Source organism: Lactuca saligna, chromosome 8 (genome assembly GCF_052625555.1).
Source record: "Lactuca saligna cultivar CGN05327 chromosome 8, ASM5262555v1, whole genome shotgun sequence".
In the NCBI taxonomy this organism is placed as follows: Eukaryota; Viridiplantae; Streptophyta; class Magnoliopsida; order Asterales; family Asteraceae; genus Lactuca; species Lactuca saligna.
The window spans coordinates 30,905,605-30,914,924 of NC_136424.1; the positions used below are offsets into that span (position 1 = coordinate 30,905,605).

General features: G+C 32.6%; 2 long non-coding RNA genes across 2 annotated transcripts; one reads left to right on the forward strand and one right to left on the reverse strand.

Annotated features, from left to right (window-relative positions):
• Nucleotides 1-2,630: 2,630 nt before the first annotated feature.
• LOC145013333 (uncharacterized) lies at nt 2,631-3,560 on the reverse strand. The gene is made up of 3 exons (XR_013664927.1): nt 3,328-3,560; nt 3,040-3,200; nt 2,631-2,849 (listed from the first exon to the last, which is right to left on the reverse strand). It is a non-coding gene; the product is annotated as an uncharacterized LOC145013333 (long non-coding RNA).
• Nucleotides 3,561-7,060: 3,500 nt separating this feature from the next.
• LOC145012968 (uncharacterized) lies at nt 7,061-7,616 on the forward strand. The gene is made up of 2 exons (XR_013664769.1): nt 7,061-7,171; nt 7,349-7,616. It is a non-coding gene; the product is annotated as an uncharacterized LOC145012968 (long non-coding RNA).
• Nucleotides 7,617-9,320: the final 1,704 nt, after the last annotated feature.

The window sequence follows — 9,320 nt, forward strand, 5'->3', positions numbered from 1 at the left end:
TTACCATGTCATCAGACCTATCAACTGTAATAACCTCTCCTTTATCTTTCATAAGGGAAGTAATTGCAGTTGTTTTTCCACCAGGGGCAACACACATGTCCAATATTCTTTCTCCCTCTTGTGGATCTATAAATATATGAATTGCCAGAATTACCCCTCGTTGACAATCAGAAAGAAGAAAACAAAGATGTATATATGTAGACATACCTAAGACATGTGCAGTGATGATGCTTGACAGGTTTTGAAGAAATATGTCCCCCTTCATCACATTTGTATGTAGTAATTTTTTATTAATGAATTTCAAAAGAACTTAGGGTAAAATCGTAAAAGAAAAATAAAAAATGTATACCATTAAAGGATGTTAATTTAAAAACTCTATCATTCATATCCACAGCAAGACCTAATAATCCATGAAACATTCTTGCCCTTGACATGGTTGTGGTTCCTTGACTAATATATAATCCATCTCTTGCAAGATATTGAGGATCTACAATAGATATATAGCAAGTGTTATAATTTATTTATAGAGAAGTAAAAGTAAGTAAGTTGAATGAAGAGAGAGAGAGAGAGAGAGAGAGAGAGACCTGTTTTGAGTCCTTGTAGTCCTTGTAGGACAATGCCACGTGTGATTCCAATAGCCCATCCATTGTCACGACTAGGCTGTTCAACACCAACTGAAACTTCAACTAAATCCCCTTTCTCAACATGAGCATTGCGTGCTAATATACCTGGAACATATACCTACACAAATATCACAATCAAACATCAAAATATGAACACTTTCTAGTGTACCTAATCAATCATGTTGCACATTAATAATAAAGCTAATAGTATTTCTCATGGTCATAACATACTCCTTTAACTATTTAGTCACTAAAGACCAATAAACCCACAAACGAGAATAAGAGAAAGATGACAAGAAAAAGGAAAAGAGAACGCAACTGCAAGAAGAATAAAAATGAGAAATTGGGTACCAAGTGAATGTTAACCATTCATAAAAGAAGAAACATAATATAAGATTACAAGCCCGAATGAAAAACAAACATGATTGATAGAATGTGTGATCATTTGAATTAGGATGATGATGATGATGACAAAATGATTAATATAACAATTTCAACTGTTGCTTACCTGAGCACCTCGAAGAACTGCCTCTGCACACTTACAGATGACAATTATCTCCTTAGGAGGCTTGTCTTGCTGATAATCATACTGAATATCATGTGGGCCTGAACCCTTTACAAATACAACATAGTCTAGCCCAGGTATTTGACTCTTTAAAACACTTAGGGATTCTATATCACCATTCTTTACAGTATCTTGCAGCCTCTTATCGCATTGAATTTCCAGAATCTTCTCAATGATAGCTTCAGTTGTTGTGTTCAGTGTGTTTACACGTATTCAAATCCTGAGAAAGCCAGCAAGAAAAGAAAACAGATGTCCAGTGTTGGCATCGATAAAAGATATAATATGATCAACTTTATATCATCAGAAGTAGTTTTTAAAATAGTCTTGTTTCCATTACAGGCATCTTTAGCAGCTGCGCAGCAACATCTATGGCTAAAAGTACCCTTCTAAGCAACCCTGTAGCTGCAGCAACATCTATGGCTAAAAGTTGGGTACCCTGCAACACATCCTGTTCATAAAAACATAATATGATGAGTCACCGAGGGTAATATTGTCATTTGAGTGAGGAGGAAAGGAGTTAACGAATTATTATTATTATTATTATTATTATTATTATTATTATTATTATTATTATTATTATCATTATTATTATTATTATTATTGTGGTGCTTCCTTTCAACTTTTTCATGGACCTTCCGATTATATTCTCTTTCTCCTATGCTTTCACTAGTTGAACCCCTTCAGGATCTTTAGGATAACTAGTCATTTTAAGTGCAAAAAAAGCTTTTGAGGCTCATGCAAAGGTATTCAATGTTTCTTTTTTCTTGACTTGAATTTTATTTTTTTCTGAGAATAATATAATATTGACACTAGAATTGTAATTGGTTTCATGATCAGATGGTAGGTACTCAATTTAGACCATCTTATTATAACCTGTGGTCAACTACCCAATTTCCAAGTCTGCAGAATCTTGACTTAATAAGCGGTCAACGGATCTTCAATGAGCCAATAAGTCAAGAATTTTCTTCAGGTGAACCAGATGTCAAACCAAAACGATGCCGTGTATGCCAAAGACCAAAAGTCAAACAGTTGACCAAAGAGTTAAGTCAAGCTCAAGATAACTCATTGTATTTGACATTAACTGTGTGACCATTCTCAAGTTACATTGTAGTTCAAATTTTCTCTGTTTCATACCTGTCCTGGGATTTTACTATGAAAGGCAATGAAAGAAACATGACATCAGATGTTGATATGGAAATAATATCCTGCAAATTTAGCAAATAAAAAAATTAAAAACTCCTGAAAATAAAACTGTAGAATAAGATAGCATCTATACATTTTTCAAATAATGGACTGAACTTGTTTCATACTCAAAATTATGCATCTGTTCCATTAATTTAAGCTTTGAAATTTAGTTAGTTGTAATCAAAACCATCATCTTCTTTTATAGGTGTTTTTACCAAACTTATACAACAAATGCAAGTAAAAGGCATGCAGGTAATATTTGCAGTTACAAATGTCTATAAATAAAAAAACACAAACCAAATTAAATGGATTGTGTATGCAGGTTGAAGAGTTATATTCCTTAGATCTTGATTCTATAAACAGTCTTAGGTACATATATTGAAACTAATCTAACTCCTCTGTTAGGTTACTGCATAGTTGAAGAAGAGGAACTCCTGGTATACAAATACATGTCCAATGGAACTTGATCATCAGCTCTGCATAAAAACGGGAGCTTGTTAGATTGGTCTACAAGGTTTAGATTGCTTCAATTGTAGCAAGAGGTCTGAAGAAGGGTATAAAGGTAATTTAGTCGATATGGAGAACATTGGTCAGCAGAGTAAGTCAACGACTGAGAATGAGTTGTAGTGGTGTTGTTGAGGTGTGTCGAGATCATGATAAACATACCTTAATCAGCCCTAGGGCTTGGAAACTTGAGCCGTCGTTCCAGTCTCCGGTGAGGTGAGGTGAGCCTAAGGTCTCCGGTGGAAAGAGGTGAGCTAAGGTCGCTTGCAGGTGAGGAGAGCCGAGGTAGAGAACGTTTCATAGAGCACTCCTTGAAAAAAGCCCTAGATAATGGTCCCATTGATTTTTTGATAAGATAAATAGTATGTTCAATGAAGAAGAGGATTAGAAGACAACGTTGAATGGATTTTTCAACAGTGAGGGCAAGAACGTTCATTGAACAAACCATACCGTTTCATCCTCCTCATGAGAGCTTTGCATTTGAAGATTCTTCGTGGATCTTTTTCCTTAAGAGTTAGAAGCATTATCGCAGTATTACGGATTTTGTTGAGTCGTTCCTTTTCAACTTTGCATCGTAGATTGTATTCTCCGTTCAATTTCAACTTTGCGTCTAGTCTTTCCTTTTCATTTGAGCGTCGATAATTAGGGCAGGAGGGAAAGGAGGGCAAGAGGGAAAGGAGAAAAAAAGGAAGGCGGGGTTTTTAATTTTTTAGGATTTCATTTTCCCCCTGGTTATTAAGGGATGGAACGCGCGTTCCATTAAAATTTATAAAGCGACATCCATAGAAGACGCACATTTTATTATAGGTGCCCTCCATTTTTTTTTTTTTTTTTGGATTAGACACTAATTTAAGGGTACTCAGTAATGCGCGACCTAAATCCTTAAAATTTTTGAAGAGATGACACTTTTTTAATGTCGCTCTCTAATGCGAAACATAAATCAAAGAGCGTCGTGTTTTGCGTGTCCTAAAAGGGTCTTTTTCTTGTAGTGCCTTTAAGTTTCTTTCGAGTTAATCAAGAAATAATCACCGAAAATTTGATTTACAGAGAAAAGAAAGAGAAATCGGAGCTATTGAGTGGGGAAAAGTAGAACTTGTCAGGGGATTTAAGAGCGATTTATGGCAATTGAGAATTTAGGGTCTTTAGTTGGACCGATTTTGCCTTCCTGAACAAGAAGATTGCCGTGATTGATACGAAAGAAATCGAGAAGTTGAGCAACAAAGGAAGTATCGCTCATCAAGATTCATTTTTTTTTCAAATGTATAGATTTTAATCAAATGATTTCGTTTTTAGGACCTTTGTCCTTCCCCATCATGAAGTGATCCATGTGATATAGGTGGTGATTAATAAGTTAAAGTTGATTACACTATCTTGCGAACTATTTGAATATGAGCTCATTTTGGTATAATCTTTGGATCCCGATCCGATCTTACGATTACGATCTTGCATCCCGTAAAACGATCTTAGGTAAGATTTTGATTTTAATAACTTTTAGCCATACTGCTATTTTGAAGTGAAAGCTTATCACATGGATGAACACCAATAACACCTAAAAGAAAAAGAAACGACAAGTACAAAGATAAAAATCAAAGAGCTCCTATTAACAAAAAGATTACATGCGGTTTGGTTAAAATCGCCGATTTTGTCCTTTTTATTGGGACCATCTTTTGTTAGAAATATGGTTTAGTGGTACTTGGAAATCTGAGAATCGTGATAATCACTTTCAAATCGAAGTATTTGGGTGGTACTTCCAAATCCTCAATTGGATAAGACTCAGATAAAATCAAAGAGAAAGAAAGAGAGAATGAGATGGTGTAATTTTCGTGAGTACCAGAAAACTGACTAAAAATTGGTTATATACATTCATTGTCTGAAAAACTGTCAAAACTGTCATATAACAGTTTTTCTCAACAATCAAAACTGTTATAAATCCGGGTTTGATATAAGGATTAATGCAAAGTCAAAACCGGGTCAAATATTCAAAATTTTGATTTTCTGATGCATTTTTAAAAAATGCCAAAAACGGATTTAAAAAATAAAACAAATTATACTAAATCTTTATTAAATTTATTAAAATAAAATAAAAATAAAAGATCTTAGTAATTAAATGTTTGATGGAATGAAATAATAAGTAATTATTTTAAAGATTTTAAAGTTTTTTTGTTAATAAAAAAAAGGGTTGTTGTCACTCTAGTCCAACAAACTTTAGTATATTGATTTAAATGGTCCACCGTAACTATTTTTTTTACATTTCAAGGGCATGAACTTGTAATTTTAGGTTTTAAAAGATCATTTTGAAAATTTTGAAGGGGTCTCTCGGTGACCCCATACTAATCATCAGTTTGCAAATACCACCTAACTAATTCACCTCATCTCTTTCTCTTTATCTCTCTCTCTCTCTCTCACACACACACACACATACACATACACACACACACTCTCTCTCTCTCTCTCTCTCCCTTCATTTTTCTCTCTCAAGATAGTAGCCATTAAAGATATTTTGTTGGCAACAATCTCATACCCACTGCCTTCTTCTTCCTTGTCTTCATCCATCAACGTTCCCATCATCATCCACCACCATGTAACACACCATCATCCCTTCCTTTTTGTAGTTGGTGGATTATTTCCCTACATTTCCATAAACACGTGGTGTGCATCACAAAAAGTGGTTCGTAGATAATTTCTCTGGTCTAGTTTCCACAACTTCAACATCCTTCATAGATTAGTCATTTTCATCTACTAAAACAAAGACGAAAAAATCAAAACACGAAACCCAATTGAGTAATTATTGAAAAACGAGATTAAAACACTAGTGTTGTTGCTTTTGCTGTTCTCAAAAGCCATAGGCATAACTTTTGATTCTTCGTGATGACTGCGGTTTTCACAGTTTCAACATCCTTCACAGTTTCGATCCCAGCCATGGGCTCTGCCCCTTGGACCCCGCCAAGGGCTGCCGCCCCTTGGACCCCGCTCACAGGGGCGCTGCCCCCGGACCCTTGTTCGTTAAGGGGTTTCGCCCTTAAATGACAATGTACTTTGATACTTGATCAAACTTAAACAAGTGTGTACTCCTTAACAAAGTAATCCCATTACACTTAAATAACATTGATGATAACAAATCACCAACATCTTTAATCCCTAACAAATATATATATATATATATATATATATATATATATATATATATATATATATATATAAAAGCATTTTATCCTTGTCATATTTTTAATAATTAAAACAAATACTTAATTAAAATTAAAAATCATCGAGTCCCACCATCGATTCCTAACCCCTCCCTTGACCTCCTCCCCTCTTCCTTTCCTTTGATACTTTGATACAGAAATCTCCTCTTTCTTGTTGTACATAAGCATCATAGTATAGATCTTATTACATCCGATCGTGATCCAGCAGTTTCGACATCGGTCCAATAGAGATCGGATGAGCTCGAGCCGTAAATGGTCTTTTCACGTGCTCAAGTGAGATGAGAGAGAAATAGATGTTTACAAGAGCTGAAGATGTTGGATGTGGGGGTACGACACATTTTCTTATTTTCTAAATTTTCTTTAAATAAAAATTATTAGATAAAACAAAAAAAATAGAAAATAAAATATAAAAGGCAATATTGTTTTTTATGGAATCTAATTCGTACACAATAATTTATATTTTAAAATGTTACAAACATACAAAATATAAATTGTTGTACATGGAAAGATGTTACCTAATAATAATAACTTTCCTTTTTTGTATGACTCAAAGTGACAAAAGACATAACAAAATCATAAAATAAAGACATCAAAGCTAAATAAAAGTCCGAAAACTTAATTTTCACCAACCTACAAAGGACAATTTAAATAATTACTCAAAAAGAAAAGAAAATAGAAAGAAGTAAACAACAATGTTTGTTTGCACGTCAAAAGAAACCTTTCTCCTTCCCCATCATGCAGTGATCCATGTGATATGTTTCACCAACAAAATAACACTTACATCAAAACACACACACACCCATGTCATGTCATATGATTCACTCCGATCCAAGGATGGTACTACTTACATATACACATGTAGTTCGCATCCCCTAGCTTAGCTAGCTTATCCTTTCTATCTCTTTTTATAAAACCCACCATTTATAGCCTATATATTAGCCTTCATGTACTCAAGTAGCTAGCTTCTGATTATTTTTGCAAACTCCCGTTGGTATGTTGAAGATGACATATATGGCGAATATGTTACCTCTCGATCATTGGAACTGGTGGACTCGGAATAATAGTTGTGGTTGGGGATGCTGATCTACATGGTAAAATCTATTTCCATTCTTAATTATATTATCTTGCAACTTCACTCATTATTTTGTTTTGCATAGATTTAAAGTTTAAGAAAAACTCATGACATATCAATATATACCCTAACACATCAATTTAATTATCATTAGTGTATCTCGGTCGGGTTAATCAACCAAATTTTGCAATCACAGGTTTACCGGGAAAGATTGTATCTTGATTGATGGGGTTAATATTTGGAAGATTGGGCTGCTTGATTTGAGGTCTAAATTGGAAATAATTCCACAAGATCCGACCTTGTTTCAAGGAACTACGAGGACGAATCTTGATCCATTAGAAGAACATTCGGATTGTGAGATTTTGGGAGGTGTTAAACAAGACCCAGGTTCCAGACATTGTAAGGCAGGATAAATTTACTCGATTATAAAATTGTCAACCAAATATAAAGTAAATTTCGGACTATGAGGACTAATGTTGATCCGTTAGAACTTAGATGAGCATTCTTAATACACCATATAAATTTTACTTGTTTCTTATTGTACCATTGTACGTTGATAAATTTTCTCAATTACAAAATATCAACCAAATATAAAGTAAGTTTCATGACTTGTTATATTTGGATAAGTTTTTTAAAATTTAACATATTAATATGAAAAAAGTTGAAAGTATAAATTCTATAATTTAATATATCATTTATGATTTAGTAAAAGAACTGAGAATATAATAATGAAAGAAATATTTTATATGCAACACAAATAAACAAAAATATGTTTACTTATTCCTTGCATCTAGTTCATATTTGGGTTTATTCAACAAACGCGATTGTATATACAATTTGTTTTAGCCCCATTTTTTTTTTTTTTTTTTTTTTTTTTTTTTTTTTTTTTTGCTAATCTACCATTATATTTTAAAAATCCTTTCATTTTCGGGTCTTTAGTCGCTCACTAACAGATGATGATAATGTGTCGGTTTACCATTTCTCTTAGTTTGTATCTAACAATAATATTTACGTATGAGTTCGCATTTAACCCAAATATTTTTTTTTGTTTCACATCTATCATTGTTTTTTTAGAAAAATTTTCATTTTAGCCATTGGCCGGTTACGAATAGGCATTTTAAAATTTAATAAGTTATAATGAAAAAGGAAAAAATGAGAGCAAGAGTCGAAACCGCGATTTCTCCTTGAGGACGGGTGTGTTAGCCAGTAAAACAATGACTTTTTTTTTGTATTATCAACGATTGTTGTATTTAATATAGTAAGCCAATAGCACTTTTTTATTATCGGTGTTTGTTGTATTTAACGTACACATGTGTTTTCAAATGAAAGAAAAAGATATAATGTAAGTCGCGAGTCTAAGACATCTAATAAATGATGTGACATGTTAATCTTTGAACCATTAAAAATTGACATTTCTTTGGTTTCTCAATAAATATATCATTAGAAATATTTCGTTAAATATGCGGTTTCTCAACAAGTATGTCACTAGAAACAACTAATTGTATCTTAGAATAGTTACGAATGAATTAACAATTTTGATTTACTTAAAGATTAACATTTCATATTGTCACAAACTCAAAACTTACATTGTGTATTTTTTCCTTCACTTCAAAATACATGTATACATTAAATACAACAAAACACCGATAAAACAAAAAAAGAGTCATTAATTTAGTAGCTAACATGTCCCACCCCTCAAGGAGAAGTCGCAGTTTCTACTCTTATCTTCGTGTGTCTCTCTCTCTCTCTCTCTCTCTCTATATATATATATATATATATATATATATATATATATATATATATATATATATATATATATATATATATTCGTTTTAAGATATTACGTTTTAAAATATATATATTCGTGACTGCACAAGTGCTAAAGTGAAAAATTTTCTAAAAAATAATGGTAAATGGAAAACAAAAGAAATGTTGGGGCTAAATACAAAATCATACGAAAACGTTGGGGCTACATGCAAATCAAGAAAAATGCTAAACCGACTCTGGGTGATCGACCAAGGGCACGAAAATGAAATATTTTCAAAAATATAACAACAAAGATGAATAAAAAATAAAAGTATGACTAAAACATAATAAAATTATATATATATATATATATATATATATATATATATATATATATATATATATATATATATATAGTTTGG